This window comes from Chiloscyllium plagiosum, chromosome 4 (assembly GCF_004010195.1).
Source record: "Chiloscyllium plagiosum isolate BGI_BamShark_2017 chromosome 4, ASM401019v2, whole genome shotgun sequence".
Classification (NCBI taxonomy): domain Eukaryota; kingdom Metazoa; phylum Chordata; class Chondrichthyes; order Orectolobiformes; family Hemiscylliidae; genus Chiloscyllium; species Chiloscyllium plagiosum.
This window is the reverse complement of record NC_057713.1, coordinates 25477651-25502929: the sequence shown is the minus strand read 5'-3', so window position 1 is coordinate 25502929 and position 25279 is coordinate 25477651. Positions and strand designations below refer to the sequence as shown.

Here is a 25279-nt window from a genome sequence, read left to right as displayed (position 1 = left end):
TTATTCTGGACACTGGATTTATTTAGGGAATGTGAAATTAGACAGGTGTTTCAGGACAAAAGAATCTCTGCATTTAATTGAAGTGCAAAGATAAATAAAAGACAAGAAAGAAATAAGTAATGCAATAAATCAAGGAAATTAACACAATCAATTATGCAAAGAACAGTGATATTTTAAATTACACTATTTACTAGACTAATTCTATTAGAACCTTATCATATGACACACACAGAACATAACAGTTTTAATTATAGAGTCCTTAATCAAAACTCATACCCCAGGGTCCCAGTGTACTGCTTACCCCTCCCTGCTAGCTAGGTTGGATCTCTGCTATCTCAGGTGTTTCAGCTGAGAAATGTGATTTTGAAATATGCCTGGCTATTCCTGCTTGCTGTACCCAGAGCTTGGATGAAAAATTTGGGCTGCGTAGGCTTTTCAGTTTGAGTTGAGTCCACTGAAGCAGTAAAGTGCACATTGGGTCAATCTGGTAAGTACCTGGTTTCCTTTACTTTCTATTGGTTTTGCAGACCCGGTTTTCATCTCCCATTTTGTCTGAGGACTTGTGGTGTAGGTTAAGTCAGTTGTTTCTTGGAGTTGTAAGTCTTTGGTTCTGCTATTTGTTTTCTTCACTGGGAGCAGGCCTGTGTCTGGTAGCTCTTGTTGAAGTAGCTCTCTCAGGTGAGATTGTGGGCCCCTTTTTCTCTGCACCTAATCTGTTATTTTCATTGTGTTTCTAACGTTTCCTTTTGAAGTTAATTGGTTTTCCAATCATTAATGTGTGAATGGATTTCAAATGTGATCAACTGTCCAATATCTCTGTAGGCCCCATACTGTCTGCGCTGTGTAGCCTGAGATGTAAAAGCTGGCTTGAGTTAGAGTTGAAAAATGTGGTGCTGGAAAACACAGTAGGCCAGGCAGCATCCAAGGAGCAGGAAAATCGACGTTCTGGGCATAAGCCCTTCTTCAGGAATGAGGCTGCTGTGGCAAGCAGGCTGAGATAAAGGGTGGGGGGGGGGGAACTTGGGGGAGGGGCGCTGGGAATACGATAGGTGGAAGGAAGTGAGGGTGAGGGTGATAGGCCTGAGAGGTCGGGAAGAAGATTGCAGGTCAAGAGGGCGGTGCTGAATCCGCGGGTTGGGACTAAGATAAGGTTGCGGGGGGGAAGCTGGAGAAGTCACATTCACCCCATGTGGTTGGAGGGTTCCTAGGTGGAAGATGAGGCACTCTTCCTCCAGGTGTCGTGTGGCCAGAGTCTGGCGATGGAGGAGGCCAAGGACCTGCATGTCCTTGGCGGAGTGGGAGGGGGAGTTGAAGTGTTCAGCCACGGGCCGGTTGGGTTGGTTGGTGTGGGTGTCCCAGAGGTGTTCCCTGAAACGTTCCGCAAGTAGGCAGCCTGTCTTCCCAATGTAGAGGAGACCACATCGGGTGCAACGGATACAGTAAATGATGTCTGTGGAGATGCAGGTGAATTTGTGACAGATATGGAAGGATCCATTGGAGCCTTGGAGGGAGGTGAGGGGGGAGGTGTGGGAGCAAGTTTTGCACTTCTTGCGGTTGCAGGGGAAGGTGCCAGGAGTGGAGGTGGGGTTGGTGGAGGGTGTGGACCTGACGAGGGAGTCGCGGAGGGAGTGGTCTTTCCGGAACGCTGATAGGGGTGGGGAGGAAAATATATCTCTGGTGGTGGGTCTGTTTGGAGGTGGCAGAAATGACGGTGGATGATACGATGTATCTGGAGGTTGGTGGGGTGGTAGGTGAGGACCAGTGGGGTTCTGTCCTGGTGGTGATTGGAGGGGCGGGGTTCAAGGGCAGAGGTGCAGGAAGTGGAAGAGATGCGGTGGAGAGCATCGTCGTCCACGTCGAAGGGGAAACTGCGGCCTTTGAAGAAGGAGGCTATTTGGCTTGTTCAGTAGTGGAATTGGTCCTCCTGGGAGCAGATGCGGCGGGGGTGAAGGAATTGGGAATACGGGATGGCGTTTTTACAGGGGGCAGGGTGGGAGGAGGTGTAATCTAGTCCTTTGGTTTGGAGGAAGTGGGAGGATTGGAAGGAGAAATTGTTAAGAGTGAGGACCAGTTCAGTCAGTCGAAGGAGGGTGTCAGTGGAAGGGTACTGGTTGGGTCGGTGGGAGAGGAAGAAGCGGAGGGCTTGGAGGTCTTGGTGATGGGGGATGGAAGTGTAGAGGGACTGGATGTCCATCGTGAAGATAAGGCATTGGGGGCTGGGAAGCGAAAATCATGGAGGAGGTGGAGGACATGGGTGGTGTCCCGAATGTAGGTGGGGAGTTCTTGGACTAAGAGGGACAGGACAGTGTCGAGGTATGCAGAGATGGGTTCGGTGGGGCAGGAGCAGGCTGAGACAATGGGTCGGCCGGGGCAGTCAGGTTTGTGGATTTTGGGCAGGAGGTAGAAACGGGCGGTGCGGGGTTGTTGGACTATGAGGTTGGAGGCGGTGGATGGGAGATCTCCTGAGGTGATGAGGTTATGGATGATCTGGGAGATGATGGTTTGGTGGTGGGAGGTGGGGTCATGGTCAAGGGGGCAGTAGGAGGAGGTTCGCGAGTTGGCATCTAGATTCAGCGGTGTAAAGATCGGTGCGCCAAACTACCACTGCACCTCCCTTGAGTTAAAGTCTGTTGGCTTGAGTCGAGCGGAGGTATAAATTGGAATTCTTGGCTGAACAATATTCCAGACCGCCATCTCCAATTTGTGAGGTGTATTTTGTGTATTTTCCACAGAACTCAGTCCAGCTGTCCTCTTTACCTTTTAAAAGTTTTGAAGAGTCCAACGTTTTGTCCAGCATTTTAGATAATGGAAACGTCCAGGGTTTTGTTAATTAATGGGGAGTTTTGCTGAACCCTACAGAATGACTAGAGGTCATACAAGGCCTGAGACCATGTGAACCTTCAATTTTAGGGCAGCTCCTTGGCCTACTCCTGCTATTCCCAGGAAACAATTTCCTCCTAAAACAGCTGAAAATCTGAGCCAAGGAGGAAGAAAAATTAAGTCTTATGTCAGATCACTGAAGATTTACCTCCTGTTATTTTCAATTCCTTGTTTATGGAATCACTACAGTATGGAAGCAGGCCGTTTGGTTCATCGAGTCCACACCAATCCTCCAAAGAGCGACTCTGCCCCTGTAACCCTGCATTTCCCATGGCTCGTTCACCTAGCCTGCACATCTCTGGACAAGGTAGCATGGCCAATCCACCTAATCTGCACATCTTTGGAATGTGCAAGGAAACCCACGCAAACATGGAGAGAACATGGAAACACAACACACATAATCACCTGAGGGTGCAATCAAACCCAGGTCCCTGGTGCTGTGAGGCAGCAGTGCTAGCCCCTATGCCACCCATCACCCATACTGCTGATGTACAAAACCACTGTACTGCACAAAATATTATGTGTGACTGCAACCCTGCTTTTAAAATATACCTTTTGTAATTGTCCATCAGCCAAGTTTTAGGTTATGCATTTCTGGGTTTTAATTAAATGAATAGTATTTGTATGAATTGATGTCACCTTTTCTGAATTTGTAATTTCCTCACATCACACATGACCACAGAAGCCTTTTACATCAGTCACCTTTTCACTTCCATATTCTCATACAGCATCATGATTTGCAGATTGGAGGCCAAATGAGTTCTCACAAGTGAACTGAGATGGCAAAGAGATATTCACTTTTCATCCATTTCTCCCAAATGTCTGCATTCACTGCTGGATATGCTGCAGTCTTCTGATCCAGGCTGAACTGGGCCAGTGGAAGAGGCTTGGCTACTTGCCTCTGTTTACAGGCTTTGCCCCTGCCCTGGGGTCACTGGAGAAGATCATATTTTTATTCAATAAATTATGGAATTCCCCTGTGGATACTATAATCATAGAATCCCTACTGTTTGGAAAGAGGCCATTTACCCCATTGAGTCTGCAACTTGGAAATGACAATGAAACTTACTATGGCCAATCTAACTGAACTGCAGATCTTTGGACTGTGTCAGGAAACCAGAGCAACTGGCAAAAACCCACATAGACATGGGGAGAATGTACAAATCCCACACAGACAGTATGCAAGGCTAGAATTGAATCCAGGTTCCTGATTCTGAGAGGCAGCAGTGCTAACCACTGAGCCATTGAGTAACCATGCTGCCCATAGCAAGTACTGGAATGTATATTAGTTAAGGTTTATAATATTATGAGAACATTTTAGATGTTTTCTTTGTTTTATGATTCTGCTTTCCATTGTTTGCATCCCTTTGAAATGTAAGCACTCTTATTTGTTGTTCATGATACTGGGTAACACAATGGTTCTTTGTCTTTTTGTCTAAAAAAAGATGCACTCCATGTTAGGAATATAGCAGCAGGAATCGGTCATTTAGCCCCTGAAGCTGACTTCACCAGCCTTGATTACAATGGTTTATCTGCCTCAATGCAATTTCTCCACGCTAACTATATTTGACCTTGATGTCAATAGTGGGAGAAAGTGAGGACTGCAGATGCTGGAGTACCAGTGTTGAAAAATGTGCTGGAAAAACACAGCAGGCCAGGCAGCATCCGAGGAGCAGGAGAATCAACGTTTCGGGCATAAGCGTCGATTCTCCTGCTCCTTGGATGCTGCCTGGCCTGCTGTGTTTTTCCAGCACCACATTTTTCAACCCTTGATGTCAATAGTACCTGGACACCTATTAATCTCTGTTCCATATCTATACTTAACAACTCTTTCCATGGATAGAGTGGACTGAAACTGTGGCTTAATAGAAATTAATTATCTCAGATTTGTGCTGTTAGTCCATTTCAGTTGGATGTTTCAACTGATATCAGCAAATCCCAAACAATTTCCTTGGAGGAATTCTTCAGGAGAGTATCCTAGACCCAACCATTTTCACCGGTTTTGTCAATGATCTTCTTTTGCATAAGTTTGATAAGGAGATGTTCACTAATTAATGAATGTTCAATTCCATTCTCAATTCTCATATAAACAGACATATAATGCTGTTATGTTGGAATACCTGGAGAATATTCCCATTGGAGCTGATACCTGGCAAGTAATATTTACATCACACAAATGTTAATTAATGATCAATTTCAACAACAGAAGATCAAACCATCTCACATTAGCATTCACTGGTGTTACCATCAGCAAATCTCCCATCATTAGTGCCTGGGAGTTATCTTAACCAGAAAGTGAAGTGGACCAGCCACGAAATTACCACAAGGGTAAGTTTGAAGCCAGAAATTCTACATTCTACATCACTCAACACCACAAAGCCTGTTTTTACCTTATACAAGACAAAGTCAGGAGTGTGTGTGAATACCACCTCCCCCAACCAGGGACACAGACTCAGGAGACAGCAGGATTCAGGCATGTGGCCGTTTGTTCAAGCAATTGCAGGGAGAGGTCAACGACCACTCTGAATCTGGCCTTGACAGAAGGAATCAATACCCCCCCCCACCTTAATCTTCATCTTAGACTGGAAGAGAGGCAGCCCTTATAATCTGCATGCGATCAAAATCAACAACATTCAATGAGGTCAAAAACACAGAAGGCAATGCTTGCTCAACACCCTTTCAACCACTTTAAAGATTCACTCCCTTCACCCAAAAGCACAGCGTACTACAGTTCGTACAGGAAGAGAGTACACTGTAGCAAGGTTTCAAAATCATCATCCAAAGCCAGGGCCCCTGACATCTAGAAGGGCAGAGACAGTAGATGCACATGAACCACCAGCTGCAAGTTCCTCTACAAACCTAACTCGGAACTACACTACTGTTCCATTTTTGTCTTTAAAGAATGGAAGTGGTAATGTCACCAGACTAGTAATCCAGAATGTTAGGCTCATGTTGTGGGGACATGGGTTCAAATCTTGCCATAACAGATGGTGAAATTTGAATTCAAATGGAAGAAAAGCTTGCGCAAGACCATTGTCAATTGTTCTTTAAAACTCATTTGGTTCAATCATCTGTCCTTACCTGGTCTGAGTAATGTATGACTCCAGACCCACAGCAATGTGGCTAACTCTTAATTGCCCTTTGATCCCTTAATGAGGGACAATAAATGCATCAGCCAGAGACACTCACACCCTGTGAAAGAGTAAAATATACCCTGGACTGTCCTTTCCAACAGCGCTGTATGTGTCCCCACACGTTATGGATGGAGTATTTTAAGAAGGCAGCTGTTAGGTTTTTAGAATCTTTGACCACAGTTACCTCATGCAGACTGTTGACTGCATTTTCAGATTGTTTGTTTAATAAATTTAAATATAGTGTATTAGTTCATTTGGCATAAAAAATACATGGCCCATGACAATTGAGATGGTTCACTAACACCGAAAGACAAACAGGCAGTTGGTACAAAGTGTGAGGATCTTATTAAAATTGTGAAGACAATGCCCTGCTCTGTATGAAAGTGTTAGGAACATTTTCCCTGGGTCTACCTCAATTTCTTCAGGCCCACTCACATCTGAAGAAGTCAGCATTCTAATGAGGACTGCAGTTTGATCATGGATATTTGTTGATGATCCCAATTTCTAGGGGCTGGTAATTTATGCTGTATCAATCGCTCATTTGAATCCTTTCAGCTACTCACGATATCAAAATAGCTATTCTTCACTTGCCCACGTTCATTGGAAGATTTGTTTTCTTTCATCTTTGGGAATAAAGAACACTTATTTTCAAATTACTGCACTAATAACAAGGTACAGAGTGTACCATATAGTTCCAAGACAGCAGAATTTGCAACAATGTAGCCTCAGTAGTATTTATTGTCACCTTCCACTGTCTTGTTTATGACAAATTATTTATGTTTGAGGATATCAAGGAATTGCTGTAACAATTGCTGTAACATGAGATCTCATGCTAAACAGGAAATACAAGAAAAAAAATCCGTCTTAAGGGGATCTTATTTTCCAACACGCATCACACCACCTTCTCAAGAGTAATTAGGGAGGAACAACAAAGGCTGGCCTGTCAATGATGTTCATATCCCAGGAACAAACATACAACAAATAATCTGCCATGTTTTCCTATTCTAGTTGTTGCCCAGCTCAGAAAAGTACACTGTGCATGTATCAGATACAAATGTTGACAGATCAAATTCACTGTGACCCTGTCAATATCATTAAAAATAGCCTGGATGTGAAAAAACACATGCAGTGAATTGTAGTCTACTGAAAAATAGCCATGTAGCAGGAGTCCTGAAAAGTCAGGAAAACAAGCGTGAAGAGAAATAATATAAATGTGTGCTTAATATTTAATTCGTAAGGAAAGTTCTTCTATTCATCCAACAAATTTGCTCACTATAGGAAGTTAAGTGCAGCCAACTTTGCTACAGAGTCTCCATTAAGCCCATTATGATTAGATTAGTTTAGTTAGATTAGTTAGTTACAGTGTGGAAACTGGCCCTTCGGCCCAACAAGTCCACACCGACCCGCCGAAGCGCAACCCACCCAGACCCATTCTCCTGCATTTATCCCTTCACCTAACACTACAGGAAATTTAGCATGGCCAATTTCACCTAACCTGCACATTTTTGGGCTGTGGGAGGAAACCGGAGCACCCGGAGGAAACCCACGCAGACACAGGGAGAATGTGCAAACTCCACACAGTCAGTCGCCTGAGGTGGGAATTGACACTGTGAGGCATCTATCATGACGTGAGACACCGGGTCTCTGACACTGTGAGGCAGCAGTGCTAACCACTGTGCCACCGTGCTGCCCCCAACTGTGGGAGGGTGCTGTGGGATGGTCAGGGCTGAGGGAGCGGGTGCTGTGTGAGGGTCGGTGCTCTGGGAGGGTCAGTGCTGAGGGAGTGGGTGCTGTGGGAGGGTCAGTGCTGAGGGAGTGGACACTGTGGGAGTGGATGCTGTGGGAGGGTCAGTGCTGAGGGAGCAGACCCTCCAAAGAGCAACCCACCCAGACCCATTCCCCTACACCTAACACTATGTGCAAACTCCACACAGACAGTTGCCTGAGGTGGGAATTGAACCTGGGTCCCTGGCGCTGTGAGGCAGCAGTGCTAACCACTGAGCCACCATGTCGCCCCTTGGTTACAGAGAGTAGCACATTTCCATTATGTGCCAAGATTTAAGAGACCCCAGTTAAAGAGGTGTCTGAGAACTTTAAATCCTCTGCTTACATGTTTTAATAGGAAGATATTATGAAACTGTCTCTTAAATGTGTACTGCATACTAGCCATGTGACACAACATACGGCATTCAACTGTTGTACAACAACCCTCAGTTACTTCCTGTCTCTCCTTGTTTTACAAGAACTTCCATCAGCTGTTTAAGCCCTGAGCTCTTGAATTTTCTCATTGTAACTCCTCTTCATTCTATATTTAAATATACTTCTGTAAGTCCATCTGTTTGAACTGTTACATTCAGCATCTATCATGACGTAGTTTTTTCAGTTTGGTCTTAATTCTTTCCTGGTTGTACTGCTAGGAAATGATTTAGGGCTAATAATATTTCTAGATTACTATGTTTGTTTAAAAGAATTTACTCTACCTGTTTGTACGAGTTTGACCCTTGTAGTCTTTACTAAATGTTCTATTTATGTACATAAATATATCTGTAATTAAATCAGCATGAATGTATTGGTTTGTTTCTGTACCATTGTTCTATTTTCTGAGGTGACAGAACAACATACTGACTGTCTCAATGATTCTCCAATAAACCATCAACAACCGCTGTGATTGCTAAACTTGAACTGCATTACACACACTGGCAGACAATCCAGATGCAAGTTTTAGCTGATAAAAGGCATGGGAAGTATCTTTCTTGCCATGAGCAATAGGTTCTAAGAAAAAGTCCAACAAGCAATGGTGAATGCCTGTACATCACAAATTCTATTTAAGCTGCAAAGAGGAAGAGGATGAATTAAGTCATTACATGATAGTGGTCTAATTAAGCGGCTCAATAACATTATAAATTGGACAGTGAAGGGGTTTTATAATCATTGTATAAACATTGCTCTATAACTCTGAAATTATTCCTTGCTTTCTGTTAAGATTCACTGTTTAAATTTTCATTTATATTTTGTGCTATCAGTGATGGTGTTAACTGTCAGTGTGTCTTATGTCCTTAATGTTTGATAAGGTACACAGCCAGGGATTAATCATTGTGATGTTGTCAGTGAAGGCGTGAGCAGTTTTATATCTAACTGGAGTCTATCTTAACCTCAGGGAGACATCAGGCAGGTAGTTTGATCAATCTGCCTGTCTGATACACACAGCATGGGACTCTTAAATGCAAGTGGTAAAGTCAGTTTCCCAGAAAGGACCTTGCTCAGTTTTCTCATAATTTAAAAATGGACAGAAATTGGTTTGGTTCCATTACAGGCAAGACAGCTTCCACTTTAATTTTCCTCTCTGCACTGCACCCGGGTTTCTCAGTAGGAGCAGCTATATAGAAACGAATGTAATTTTTCTGAAGCAACTTTATAAAGAACATGAATTTATTTCAAGAAGCAACCTACTTCAGCACTGTTCTAGCTCCAGAATCAATAGTATTATATAGCTAGAATTTTGCCTTCAGACCCAGGGTTCTGGGTTAAATGCAGCAGAACTGTAGCAGAATGGGATTAACATCAGTATGAATAATCAAGATGCATAAAAGTGTAGATGTATGTGATTATATAGCGAGAAACTGGAAAGAAGCAAAGATCTACCAGGGTCTTGATAAAGTGTAAGCTAAAAGAGTTCTTCCAGAATATTCTATGGACTGAAGCTGCAATATTTTGAAAAACTAAATAGATCAGATATGGTTTGAACAACAAAATTCTGATCAATGTTCCTTTTGAATTTTCTTTTCATGGACTGGACCGAACTTTGCATGCACCAATATCAAAATAAATAATGTGTGTGGATGTGTCCCAAATAAAACAATTCACATTCATTTTCGATTCAGCCAGTAAAGGATTGTTTAAGTAAAATGCATGGTCATCATCATCATCATCATCATCATCATATCATCATTGGCAATCCTTCGCATATGAGAATGACTCTCTTCCATTCTCAGGGTGAGTCCATAAATGGCTCTCCAGACTGATGTGGCTACCACAGGCTCTGTTACTCTTCGGACAGAAGGTGGTCATGGGATGGTGTGGGTGTGGCATTTGTGTGGCAGCATGCTCCTTTATGCTGTTTTTGCCTGGCTTCCGTTTTTCCCGACAGCAAGTCTCGAGGTGCTCAACAACTTCCCGGATGCTCTTCCTCCATTTTGGATGGTCTTGGGCCAGTGATTCCCAGGTGTCTGTGGGAATGCCGCACTTCACCAGTGAGGCCTTGAGGGTGTCCCTGAAGAGCTTCCTCTGGCCACCTGGGGCTCGCCTGCTGTTTCAAAGCTGGGAGTAGAGCACCTGCTTGGGGAGTCTTGTATTGGTCATGGGGATGGCGTGCCAAGTGCATTACAGCCGGTGAAGGCTATTCACTGCCTGAATGCTGGGAATGTTGGTCTGGTTGAAAACACTAGTCTTGGTGTATCTTTCTTCCCAGTGGATTCGCAGGATCCATTCCAGTACCTTCAGGTGTCTGCTGTACACAGCCCACGTCTCAGAGTTATGTCGGGAGGATGGGAAAGACAGCTCTGTAAACCATGAGTTTGGTGTGAGATCTAACATTATTGTACTTGAAAACATTTTTGTTCTAGAAGCAACAGAAGGCTGTGCTAGCACACTGGAGGTGGTACTGGATCTCTTCTTCAATAGCTGCTTTGGCTGACAGGACACTCTCAAGGCAACGGAAGTAGTCAACATTGTCTAAGGCCTCCCTGTGGACCTTGATGATCAGGGAGCATAAGCTCATTAAAACAACACATTCTAACTTAAAACATAAATATATTACTTAGCTTCCCAGTTAACAAATTACTGTAATGTTTATACCTTGTGAGCACTTCAGAAATGAAAATGTGTTGCTGGAAAAGCGCAGCAGGTCAGGCAGCACCCTCCTGTTCCTTGGATGCTGACTGACCTGCTGCGCTTTTCCAGCAACACATTTTCAGCTCTGATCTCCAGCATCTTTCTTCTCGAGCACTTCAGAAACTCAGTCTATATATTGGAGAAAGCTTACACTGATACAGTGCCTTTGACCACTTCAGGACATCACAAAGTGCTTTATAGCCAGTGAAGTATAACTATCCCCTGTCAGGCATTTTAATATATTCCAAAAAACAACATACTAAATGGAAATCCCTTTCCCACAATTAAACATGTATTAAGGATGGTTTAGATTCTTGAGCTGTAATGTTTACAGAAAAAAACTGTTTGCTACCTTGAAGCTAAATGTCCCAAAGCTCTTCTCGCTAAAGTACAGAACCTACTTTGGGAAGGCTACTTAATGGGGAGTGGGGTCAGCTACCTGAGACACATCCATTTCACTCATTTCAGCTGCTCACAACCGAACTGAGAAAATAATCAGTGATGTCATGGGAAACTGTTGAGTTAATTATCTGTCAAGGGTCTAGCTTTAGGGACTAACCCTAAAAAATAGTGTTAACTTAAAAACATTATTATTATTATTATTAAGAGATTAACTGAGAAGCAGCAGGGATATGTAAAAGTCAAAGAACAGCAGGAGATGACAATTAAGGTAACATAAGTATCTTTAAGATTAAGTTATGGGAAAAAGTTATCCAAGCATATGGCCAAGTGTAGATTTACAATAGTTTTGTTATGCCAAGGGTCTCTTTTATACTGCATGATTCTTTTGATGCTATGAAATCTTTTTTCACGTATCTCATTTTAAACCACTCATAATTCACTACACTCCTACAATGGCAGTTCATCCCGAATTGCCAACCTTTATTTGCTTAATATCTCTCCCAACTCACGTTTCCAATCCCACAGCCATCCTCCCACTTGTTGCATCTTCCAGTTTGCCAACCCACCTTTTTGCTGCTCTTGTCCTACCTGAATTCTCCCACTCAGCACCACCCTCAAGCATAACTGATTCCATAAATTCTCTCATCTCAACTAGGATCACATCTGTCAAATTGTATCAAATAGACAATCGCACCTCAGGAACAAGTATTGATAGCCACAGAGCTTGTGTTCCTTCAGATTACACTCACCTTTTTAGGAAAAATCCTTCAAATGATGGCAGCTCCATTTCTTCTTTTCATTCACCCACTTCTAGGGTGCTGTCTTTTCCTGCACTGTCATTATTTTAGCTTCTAGGCAAATCAGCTATTGTTACAAGGTGTGGCCAGCTGGATAAAACAGCAAAGGAAATCTGGTCATACATGGCATCATGATAGTCATGAAACACGTGGTCATAGACTCATAGGAGATTTATCCACCTTTATGCGTAGTACTTTTATAGATTGGTATATGGTCATATAAGAGAGAACTTGAGTTGTTAACCTATTATTTGTTAGAAGTATTGTAGTCACCCAACATATGGTTTAATGGCATTAGAGTGATTATGGGAAGAGAGCTTGGCCATTGTTAAATTGTGGGTTGCATTTAGTCTGTCTCTGCAGACTTATTATTACTATTTTTTTTCCCTACTTGTCTTTGTGTCATCTGCAAAGTTAGCCACAATGCCTTTGTTCCCCTCAATCAAGTCATTAATATAAACTGTAACATTTTGATGACCTGATAAAAAGATTGGACCCCACTTGTCACAAACCTGTCAATCCAAGGAAGACCCATTTTATGGGATGTAAACAATTCTGGATAGGCTAACATTTATTGTCCACCTCTAAATGCCAAGAACACATCTGAAAGTGAACAACATCACTGTATGTCTGTAGTCGCATGGCCAGGCCAGGTATGAATGACACATTCCGTCCCACAAAGAAGTAAACAAGATAGATTATTAACAACATTTGATAGTGGTTACATTGTCACCACTCGGCCAGCTCTTCAGTTCCACAATTATTTTAAAATTGTGAAAATTCAAATTCAATTTATCAAACTGGGATTTGAACACGTATGCTCAGCTCATCTAGTTTACACATTTACTGAAATATGACTACACCACCAACTCTTTTATTTCTTACTCTGTTTGGTTGCCAATCTTCTATCCATTCTATTGTAATAAACCTCTATCCTATAAACTCGTTATTTGTGTAATAACCTTTTCATATGCTAACTTGTCAAATGTCTTCTGAAGATATTTACAAAACAATCCAATGCTCCACACCACAACCCAATCCAGCCACCAGGAGATGCTCAGAAATGGATGGAACCAACAAAGCAGCATGCTGGCCCATAGCACAGAATTATATACCCCCTTACTTCCATTTCCACTTCCATATACAGCTGAAAATCCTCTTCTGAAAGTCAGATTGTTCTCCAATGAAGCAACTGAATGTAAACTACTTATGTTTCATACTTATGGCTCTTAGCCAAATGGCTTCAAGACCCTTAGAAAGGTAAAATGTTACAGACGCGCCTGTAAAATACTGTTGAAGGTTCTAACTTTCAAATGAAATGCTAAATCAAGATACTATCTATACTCTCTGCCCCCACTGTCATTGTTACAGATCTTGGGCTGACTTTTACCATGAAAAGACAGATGAACAAACAAATTACGGTGCCTTTGATGCATATTAATTATCAGTCTCTCCATCCTTGCCCCATCTAAAATTTGTGAGGTGGGTGAAGTGTTGCCCATCTGTGGTCTAACTTAGGCCTGTAAGTGGGGAATTAATGTCTGATTAGTAACAATAACGTGCTGCTGCTCTGACAAACAGATGGAGGAGAGACCTGCATTTGATTTCAGTCTACCAGGTTTAACCCTGTAGGTTGTTGGACAATGTAAGGGGAACGCCCCTTGCTGGTCCTTCACACCAACCCGAGGATCCTCACCTTCCATGGCTTTTCATCCTCACATCCACCATCACCCTTCATGACCCCCATCCCCAGTGTCAAGCTCCATCGTTGAACACCATGTCCTGCTCTAACTGAAACACTAGCAGTGGCCTCCAATTGAATAGAAGCTCTGAGATGGAGATGAGCCGAAGTTTTCTTTCATGCTGATGTAAACTTTCTTCTTCTGAAAAATTAAAGTCAGTTACCTGGCTAAGCAACGTTTCCACTTGGCTGGGAGGAGCCAACTCTTTGCATAGAATGCACTCTCCCTTGTCACTTTAATCAGTTCTCCCAGTACCTTGGCCAATATTTCACGACCAATATCATGAAAGCTGTTCAATTTGTCACTTTACACATTCCTATTTATAGGAGACAGCTGTTAAAAAGGGCTGCTGTATTTTTGTCCATTATAAGAATTATGACATTTTATGAAAATTTCAATTGATGCTCTCTCTCCTCTTTGGATTATGAGAAAGCACCTCTCAAATGCTAGTTCTTTCTTACTTTGAAGTTTTAAGCTGAAATAGTAACCACTTGTATTGAAATGGCAATGACAACAGGTTTGCGTGAGAAATCTACAGTGCTAATCAAGTATTAGAGAAGTAATAGGCTTGTGATAATAACTATTTGCACCCACTTCATCTAACTTGCAAGCTTTAAATCTTCCACATTGAAAAGGGAGAGACTGACAACTTTTCCCCTGCAGGTATGTCCTGCTCAAAATTAACACATAGCTGTCCAGTTGCAGAACTTGAATCTTTGATATATTTAATAAGAGAAAAAAAACAAGTTCAATTGGCAGAACTGTGACATTCTCACAAATGTACATGCACTGTAAAATCAGGATTAGAGAAGGTGGTGAGGTATCAAGGTCTTTCAATACAGCACATGCGCTAGAGGCGCACCATAGTTTAACTCCAATAAATCCTATTTAAAATGCAAATTAAAAATTGAATCATGACTCTTAAACCTTTTAAAATAGTCAATTTAAATGCATTGAAATCAAATACTAATACCATTAATGTGTATAGAATAGCAGAGTCAATTTTAGAGCCTGTTATACTCTGGCAGTGTTGAATAAACCAGGTCACAGTTTGGGCTGAGTTTTGAAACATGCAACTTTCCTGGGTTGTTTTCTTTTGAATAAATGCATTGCTTCTTGATATTGATAAAGTTCTTTTGTGATTCTGCTTTTAAGGGAAACTTCTGTTGTCGCCTGGAAAAAAAGTAAGCATGTCTTGAGTCAATGCACTTGCAGAAATGTTCTATATAATCATTAACATTATTCTCCTCAGCAAATCATGGATTCTTATTTTCACTGATTAAAATTTCCTAAGTGGACAATCTTGCTCACGAGTGTGTGATTTCTGATGACGATTGTTTAAAAACAGTAATATTTTAAAGCTTTCAGATGGAATAACATATGGTCTGAGGTATATCTAATTCTGAAATTATTTTCAATGGGGCCAGCTTATATATATCAACATGAACACAGAGATCAGCAGGTCAACTTAGATACTTCTGTGCTTTACCTTCTGACCATCTGTTACTTTAAAGAAAATTTATGCAACTCTGCTTTCAAGGATCCAATGATTGAAGTGTGGTGCTAAAATCTTGAACATTTGATCACTGTTAAGGTATCTGACAATAATGACTCTCCACTCAGATGTCATGAGGTCAAATCCTACAATAATAAGGCATGAATTCAGGTATTCAGTAGATTCCAGAAAGAAAAACATGTGTTTTATTTGGTGTGAAACCACTTCATTCATGGGTTTCAGAGATAAGGAGTATGATAGCTTCAGCCAATCTGATTGACAGCTGACTCCACTGTCATGCTGCAAGGCAAATGTGAGCACTTCCTGCACATGTACATATCAGTGTCAGCTTCCTGTTGTGGTAAAATTACTGACAGTAATTTGTTTTAATGTCTTGTTTCAATATTGCTTCATTGTTACTTTCTTGCAGATAGTTAGACAATTGTGGATTGCCATACCTTTTGTGCAATGACCTTAATGTATGTTTTCTTTTGGAAATAAACAGCTGCTTAATATATCTTTCTTCACTGCTTTGAATTTTTTTGTAAAAGTCATCCAGTCTGGGTCTTTAGCCCGTGAACCTTGGATTATGATGAATCCCACTTCTAACTGTGCTAGGTAACACAATTGTACAAATTTGGGACCTCAATGTGGTCAATTAGAGTCTGCTACTCCATTCAAGGAGGTTGTTGCTGATCTAACTGTGATTTAAATTCCATATTCCTGTCCACTCTCAGTGACTTTATATTCCTTTGACTTACAAGAATCTATCTGCCTTCACCTTTAAAAATATTCAATTACCTGATGTCCTATCAACTTCAAAAGCAAAGAGTTCCAGAATTACACAGCCTGTTTTTTTTTTCTTTCTTTCTGTCTTTCTTTTTCTTTGCTGTGAATAGTATGCACACCAGTCAACAGCAAAAACTCTCTCCATCAAGTCTTTCCAACTTGGAAGACAGCTTCAGAAGTGACTCCTGTTAAGGAGACAGTAATCATTTAATTTAGACAAGGTTTGGTTGAAGGTTTCTACACATCAGACATTAAACAGATTGGCTGAAATCTTAGGATCACTAAATATCACTTACTCATCCCCAGTAACTACTTTGTTATATTGCCACCCCACTTCTCATCGCCACACCCTCTCTTAACCTCTACTCCCTGTATCTGTAATTCTCCAGATACTTAACACTGACATTCTTGAGATTTTTAAAACTATACTGATGCTCCTGCTGCTGAACAGAAAAGGCATAAGGAACAGCAGCACATGCAGGCTCACTGCACACAGGAAACTGGCCTTTCTGGTCATTGGCAGGATTTAGAGTTTGAGATTAGATGTTTGACTCTGTCCATCAGGAGAGCCCAGAGATAAGCATTAGTTACTGCCTTATCAATATTGCCCACATTTGATAAAATAATTTTGAAAAAAGGAAGCAAGTTGGAAAATTGAGCTCAGGGATCCAACTCCTGAACTATCATGAATGACCCCATTACAGTGTTGTTAGAGGATTGGCTGAGTTTTGCTCTTAAATTGGAAAATAACTGTAAAATTGTGCACACATTTCAAAATGAAGAATTGTCAATGGGGAATAGGTTGTTTCCAAAATGTGCTATTTATCGTGGCACAACAGTTACTAGTTCTAGTAGCAGGTCAGCCAGACTCTGAAGCAGAAGTCATTTCAATTATAACATTATATCCATTCTGATAAGGCCCTATTTGAAACCTGAATGTATTTCTTTTCTCACCGTATGCAACACTTTCCAAGAACTATGTGTGTACCTTTCCTGTTCTGTACCCAAAGTTTTCTGTTTTTATTTACACTGTCCAGCATGTACTGCTTTTTCTTTCCTTTATATGAAAGGCTTCCATTTACTACACATCACGAGACAGAATTAATCAACAGTTAATGGAGCAATGAGATAATCCCAGTCTAGCTGACTATGATTATCTAATACATTTTTGTTGAAGTCTTGTCATAACTGCATGACAACAACATACCACTGAATGTAGCTGGGGTTTCCTTATGAAATCTAGCTGTGATTAATCCAAAGACACTGATGGCTGCAGTGTTTTATAAAGATATTCTTCTGCCAGCCAGCAGGGTGCTGGCTCTCACTTAGCCTTAGGATAGTAAGTTAACTAATTAATTAAAAGAATTAATTGGCTATACATCTCTCAGCATACACACTACATGTAATACTCTTCAGCATTTTCTTTAAGACAATGTGACTAATATTTATCAGAATCATATGCAGAAAAGCAGTTCATTATGAACAACTAAATTGTTCTGTAATTAGTGAAAACAATATCCAAAAGAGATTTTTATTAATTGTTTAGACTGAAAATTCCCTACTTTTTTATTTTGGCAAGATTTATATTCTGAAATGAATTGAAAGTATATGATATTATCTAATACATATGTCATGAGAGACTGTGTTGTTTTTTTTCATCTGCAACATTTCATCTGCACAATTCCAATTTTGTTCTAAATTATTGTTTCTAAAAGCCAACGTCAAACTGACTGGTCTGTAGTTGCTGGGCTTACCTTCACACTTCAATGATCAAGTTTACCCATCCTACCCCTGAGCTGGTTATAACAGGCCTTAATTTAAAAAGGAGTTGGTATTGCCAATTCAATAAATAAATGGTTGACTGTGTAATGCTCACTATAAGTAAGTAATAAATCAGTCAGGTTCAATGAGTGAAGGAGTGAAGAGCTGGTATAATCCTCATTCAAGCTAAGATGTAGAAATAGTTTAACAAGCATTTTTAAAATGTAGAAATACATATAACTGCCTACTAATAGCTACAAAACAAATCACACAATCATCCCAAAGCATGTAAAAAAGACAGTAAGATTTAGCAGAATATCAGATCTTAAAACCTAAAGTAACAAGCAAAATCAGAAAAGCAAATTATTCACAGATTGGCTAAAAGCTTGCTTACAACTAAAGTCAAGGTAATGTACGGGTATATTATCTTTATCTGGATTGCATGCTAATACTTAATGCTAAGAGGTTGTTTCCCCTTTTAGGTGAGACTAAAATATTTCAAAATAAAGGGTCACCTATTGAAAATGGAGTTCAGGAGAAAATCTTTCTGTCAGAGGAATTAGTCTTTGGTAAGAGAAGACAGGATCATTGAATATTCTTAAGGCAGAGGTACGTAAATTCTTGAATAAAGCAAGTGAGTCAAAATGTATCAGAGGTGAGGAGGAAAATGGAACTGAGACCATTTTAAGATCAGCCACAATCTTATTGAATGGTGGACAGTCTTGAAAGGGCCAAATGGCCTACACCTGCTCCAAATTCATATGCTCATATGTTATATTTGCATTTCTATTGCAGTTTTAAAATGTCTAAGGCCCTTCACCTGACTTTTTTTAAAAATAGAAACCAAGCTACATAAGTTATCATTAGGATAGCTGGAGGTAGGTTTTAAGGAACCTCTTAAGTGAGCAGAGAGAGAGATTGTCAAGAGATTTAGACAGGACATTCGAGAACAGAGCTTAGGCTACAAGGCCACCCAGCATGAAACAATAGAAATCAGCCCATGAACTAAAAAACCAAAATTGGATAAGTAGTGGGAGTGGTCTGGAAGGGTTATAGGACTGAAAGAGAGTTTGGAGTACAGAGGGGTGAAGTCATGAAGGTATCTGAGAACTGAGTGAGAATTCTAATACTGAAGTATAGGCAAACCAAAATCAATAATCAATAAACACAGTGGCAATGAGTGAATGGAACTCCATGTGAGTCATATGCAGCGTTTAGGCATTTGAGGGAGAGGGAGCTCAGAATAAAGCAACTATAGTGAAAGAATAATAAGTTAAAATGGAGATATTAATATTCTATCAATGTAACTAGTGTGCAAGATACATTTGAAAACTGCAAACAAAACCCAACAAGGGCCATCAATGAATTATGTAAAATATAGTGCTATTGATTGTACATTACACATGATGTTTCACTTATAGGAAGGACTATGATAGCTCACTCCCACCTGCAGAGATCATGAATAATGGGCCTTTTACAAGAGCAAAAGGAACTTTCATAATGCCCTGTCATCAGAGCAATATTTTACAGTCATTCTGTGGGCTTTGGTGGAACAGTAATTTCATTACTGTCAATGCAAGAATTCACTGCAGTGAATTATAACACTGTATCCAGAAATGACTTTGAAAATGTCGATAATATCCATTGATTAAAAGGGATATAACACTGATGACATTGTGTTACCACCATTAGCTGTCATGCTTGATTTATGCCCTTTTACTTATGGAAGGAAAAATGGCACTGATGTCAACAATACAATTTTTTTTATGTAAGCCCCAGTGGTCTAAATGACTGAGAATTTGTCATTACAAAGGACATAAATTGCAATTAAACTATCAGCAGTAGATATAAACATCCCAATTTTGTTTGTCTAATATGCAGCCAGAAAACCTTGGCCAATTTCCAGCCTTTAGGGTAAATTTTGCTGCGCATTGAAGTGAGGGATCAGTGCTGCCAAACAAACATCGTGTATCCACTTTCATGTCTTTCCAGGTCACTTGTACCATTACCAATACAATTAAAGTCATGATTCAGAACTCAGCCACACTTGAGAACTGAGCTGACAAGCCATTACAATACTGTGTGGTGGGTGCGACATTAGACCTACGTCTTGCCTGCTTGTTTTCTGGATCAAGTTGACGTTAAAGATCCCATATCATGACTCAAAAAAACAACAGATTATTTTCTTGGGTTCTGTTTCCTTCTCAACCAAATCATCAAAAACAAGATAACATCTTAATCATCTCCATTCTGTCTCGGAATATTGCTCTTTGAAAAATGGCTGCCATTTTCACCTGTATGATTCATTATATATGAGATATAGTTGAGACTTTACAGTGAGTGACATCACATAATACTACCTCACTGGTTTCTTCTTCAGCTTCACAACAAATGTAAATGGCACAGTTTCAAAGGCAGTGCAGAAACAAAAAGACCAGGGAGATCAAATACACAAATCTTTGATAGTAGCAGGTTGTGTTGATCACGTTAAACATCAATGATCTAGGGAATTTTATACACGCATACATTACAAATTGTTTTTTAAGAAAAGCTGTGCTAAACCTTTTATAAATCCCAGCATGGGCCTTAGTTAAACTGCTGTAACCAATTCAGGCCACCATTCTTTATGGAGAGTATTAGAGCCTTTGTGTGAAGAATTTCTGGAATGACAGAGATGAGTATCTTGGAAATAATAGCAACAATCCGTCTTTATATAGTATCATTAAGGAAGTAGAAGTGTGCCAAGCTGCTTGCAATGGGCAATATAGATCAAAGTTTGACATCAAGTCAAATAAGGAGTTACTTGGACAGATTTCTTCGTCAAAGAGCCAGGACTAGAGCAGCATCTTAACAGAGGAAAGTGAGGTAGAGAGAAGGAGTTCTGAAGAAATGACAGTGGACTCGAAATGTTAACTTTCTTCTCGCTTCACAGTTGCTGCTAGACCTGCTGAGTTTCTCCAGCCATTTCTGGTTTTGTGTGAAAGAGAAGAACATATTTAGGGAGTGAGCTGCAGAGCTTATGGCTTTGGCAGAGGAAGGTATGTTGATAGATGATGTAGTGGTTGAAATTATGGATATTTTGGAGACCAGAATTAGATAAAAATATGTGGGAAAAAGTGAATTTATTAATTTTGGAAGAGAGAGCAAAAGAACAGCATATTATTTAAATGGAGAAAAAATGCAGAAAGCTGCAACACAAAGGGATTTGGGGGTACTTGTGCATGGAAGACAGAAAGCTGGCAGACAGGTATAGCAGGTAATCAGGAAGGTAAATGTAATGTTACTCCTTATTTCAAGGGAGTTGCAGAATGGGTAGGAAAGTTTCACTACAACTGTACAAGGTGCTAGTGTGACCACATCTGAAGTACAGTGAGCAGTTTGGTCCCCTTATCTGAGGAGAGATAGTATTTTGTTGGAGGCAGTTCAGAAAGGATTCACGACAATGATCTCCAGTATGGAAGGATTGTCTTAGGAGCAAAGTTTCACATGTTTGGGACTCTGCTCACTGGAGTTTGGAATAATGGGAGGTGATCTCAATGAAACATATAGGATTCTTAAGGGACTTAACAAAATAAATGCTGAGAGAATGTTTCATCTCATGAGAGAGCTGAGGACTAAAGTAACTAGTCTCAGACTAAAGAGACATCAGTTGAAGACTGACATGAGGAGGGATTTCTTCTCTCAAAGGGTTGTGAGTCTTTAAACTCCTTGCCATGGGAGCTGTGGAGCAAGAGTCTTTGTGGATATTTAAAGCTGTAATAGATTCTTAATCAGAGGAGAGTCAAGGGTTATGTAGAAAAGGCAGGTAAGTGGGCATGAGGAATGTCAGATGAACCAAATGAGTGGTGGAACAGACTTGATAGACTGAATGGCTGATTCATGTTTCTTACCTATGGTTTTGTACAATGTTTCATGTTAGGGGATGGGATTAATTGGGTTGCTATGTCACCAGTGTTGCCTACTTGATATTCTGGACATTATTTGGAGAAACAACAACACAGACAAAGATGTGCTACAAGGATTGCTCAGAGGCATTCATGGAATATCATGAAAGAGAGAAAACTGAATCTGACAGGATGTGTATTTTTCCTCCCATACATGCACCTACTTTGAATGGCGGAAGAATTGAAACCACAAGATGGAGGAAGTTCATTAATCTGGTCAATGAAGACCTGGGGAAGTAGATTTAAGAAGAACCTTCAAGAGTGGAACCTGCAATAGAATAGAGCCGAAAGTGATTATGATTGATTTATGATGGGGTCATTTACACAGTCTTGCTGCCAATTGTCCCATACACCACCAAAGGAACGAAGTCTAAATAAGCATTCTAAAGAGCTAGAACAGGCATGATGTTGAAATATGCTCCTCTCCAGCTGCAAAATTACATAAGACTGGAACTGATATCCTTTTTTAGTCAAAAAGATGGGTTAATTACACTTTTGCTGTTACACGAATATATTTAGGCAGTTGTTAATTTTAAAATATTATTCCCTTCAATCCAACACACATTCAAAAACACTACATTTATTTCATAAGTGGCTATCACAATTAAATTTCTACACACAATCATGGTTTAGTTATAACAATGTTATAACTAAACCATGATTAGAAGAACCAATGGGCGGCACGGTGGCACAGTGGTTAGCACTGCTGCCTCACAGCGCCAGAGACCCGGGTTCAATTCCCGCCTCAGGCGACTGACTGTGTGGAGTTTGCACGTTCTTCCCGTGTCTGCGTGGGTTTCCTCCGGGTGCTCCGGTTTCCTCCCACAGTCCAAAAGATGTGCAGGTCAGGTGAATTGGCCATACTAAATTGCCCGTAGTGTTAGGTAAAGGGGTAAATGTAGGGGTATGGGTGGATTGCGCTTCGGCGGGTCGGTGTGGACTTGTTGGGCCGAAGGGCCTGTTTCCACACTGTAAGTAATCTAAAAAAAAATCTAATCTAAAAAAAAAAAAAAAATGTTTTACTCCAGATTTCAAGTGTACATATAAACAAATGTAAGGATTGCACTATCTATTTGTGCACTTGTGTTTTTCTCTAAATCCATGGAGGAACTAACAGGCCACAGATTCTGAAGTAATATAAGTGGGACACTTAAGCTGGAACATTTGTCTCTTTTGCTCCTGTTTCTCTCCCACACATCTGGAACAGGTTGTGAACTTCCTGGGCTAGTCTTGAGTACAGATTACAAGATATATAAGCAGTATATTCTGATTTCTGCTCCACATAGACATGCATTCTTCCCTTTCTAGCATTGGTGTCCCATTCAAACTGAAATGAAGAGTAAATAATTTCAGAAGACGATAGGTAGCATCAGCTGATGAAGAAAATGTCACAAATGTAAATAAATCTCAACTTTCCAATGCAGCTTAATGACAGAATACATTGTGGCATATCTACACTTATGGGCTGCTGAAATTGGGCATTTTGTAAAGTTTTGTTTTGTTGTGGAAAATATACCAGAAATTTAGTGTTTTCCTTGAATGATGTACTTTGAACAGATTTTCGCAGTATTGGCCAAAACAAAATGACTTCTCATGCGTTTTTATATAGAAATGTTTCTAAAAATTGTTGGCCCCAATGTCACAATGGTGGAATTTTATGTGTATGGATGGAAAGATACACTTCGAAATTTTTGGCAAATACATATTTTGTCACCCGCATTTCATGAAAAACTGTTGCTATGAAAAAATGAGTCACATTTACACTCAATTGGCTCAAATTCCCTACTCTTAAGACTGCAATAAATTGCAGCTGAACAGATGGCATGAAATAGCTTGTATTTGCATTGCACTTCACAAGTGTTAAACAACAGAGTTGCATTTATATAGCATATTTGACAAAAGTCCAACATGTTATCATTATAGAGACTGATAACTTTTAAAAGGGACTTACAAAGGAATAACTTTTCACTGATGCTCTGTCAGGACTACTCAGCTCTTGACCTTATTACAGCCATGAGGACTGTAATAAGGACTATGGACAAAAGGGCTGAATTCCCAAAGTGATGCAAGAGTGACTGTCAGCCATTAACACTGAGGCAGCATTTGACTGAGCATGGTGTATAAGGGCAGTAGCAAAACTCTGGTCAATAGGAGTCTGGGGGAAAATATAACATTGGTTGAAGTCATAGCAAGGAAAATAGTTGTGCTTGCTGGAGGTCAACCATCTCAACTTCAGGACTTCTGGAGGAGTTCCTCAGGGTAGTACCACAGGCCCAACCATTATCCACTGCTTCATCAATGACCTTCCTTCCAGTACAATATCTGAGGTGGTGATGTGCAATCATTGATGAACAATGTTCAGTACCATTTGCAACACCTCAGATACGAAAGCAATCCATGTCTCTATGTAACAAACTTGTGTATATCAAAACTTGGGCTGACAAGTGCCCAGCAGTGACCATCACCATCAATAGTGATTCTAACCCTTTAATATCCAACTGAATTACTACTGGTGAATCCCACGCTATCAACACCCTGGGATTACCATTGAACAGAAACTGAAGTGGACTAGCCATTTAAATGCTGTCTACAAGAGCAGACCAGAGGCTCAGAATTACAGCAACCCTTTGACCTCCAATCTCTCAAGTGTGTTCCTTGAATGATGTACTCCATTATCTACAATACATAATTTAGGAGTGTGATAGAATACTCTTCACTTGCCTTGATGAGAACATTCCAAGAACAACTGTGAAGCTTAACACTGTTGAATACAAAGTTACTTCTTGACTGAATTTTCAATTCTGAAGAAGAGTCATACTGGAATTGAAAACTTAACTTTGTTTCTCTCTCCACAGATGCTGCCAGACCTGTTGAGTTTCAAATTTTCAGTATCTGCAATATTTTCTTTTTATTTGAGGTTGTAAACAGATTGGTTCTACCTCAGACATTGGCAAAGGACTTGGTGGCTAGAAACAGAGTTTTCAGGCATGTCCAAAGACAAAGAGGGGGTTTAATGCCACCCACCATCACGGGAGGGAAGGGTTGGGAAATGGGAGAGGGCCATATAATAGAAAGGGGAAAGTATAGGATTGAGAACCTTTTGCCTTCTCATCCAGGGTGGAAAGAGTTGAAGGCAACCTTGCACTCACAAGCCAATTGAAGACCTCAAAAGATCAATTAAGGTCTTGGTTAGCCATCACCTGTGGTGTTGGGGGTTTGGGCAGATGGAAATTAATTCTTGTGTATTAGCTTCCAAACATACCCTGCTTATTCAGAAGGATTCATCAAAATCAGAAATTTCTGCTCAATGGAGGGTTCAGCCAACAGCAAGAATCTTCTCCAAAGAAAGATATACCCAATGTTTTAAATCCATCTATAAAGTTTGCCTGACCTGTGAAGTGATTTATAATTTTTAAATCTTATTTAGATGAGAATTTATTCCTAA

The 25279-nt window shown here is 40.4% G+C and overlaps 1 long non-coding RNA gene across 1 annotated transcript; it reads right to left on the bottom strand.

The window, feature by feature from the left end:
* Positions 1 to 10502: 10502 nt before the first annotated feature.
* Positions 10503 to 16306, bottom strand: LOC122549539. The gene is made up of 4 exons (XR_006311561.1): positions 16142 to 16306; positions 14819 to 15018; positions 12056 to 12193; positions 10503 to 10764 (listed from the first exon to the last, which is right to left on the bottom strand). It is a non-coding gene; the product is annotated as an uncharacterized LOC122549539 (long non-coding RNA).
* Between the last annotated feature and the right edge of the window lie 8973 nt (positions 16307 to 25279).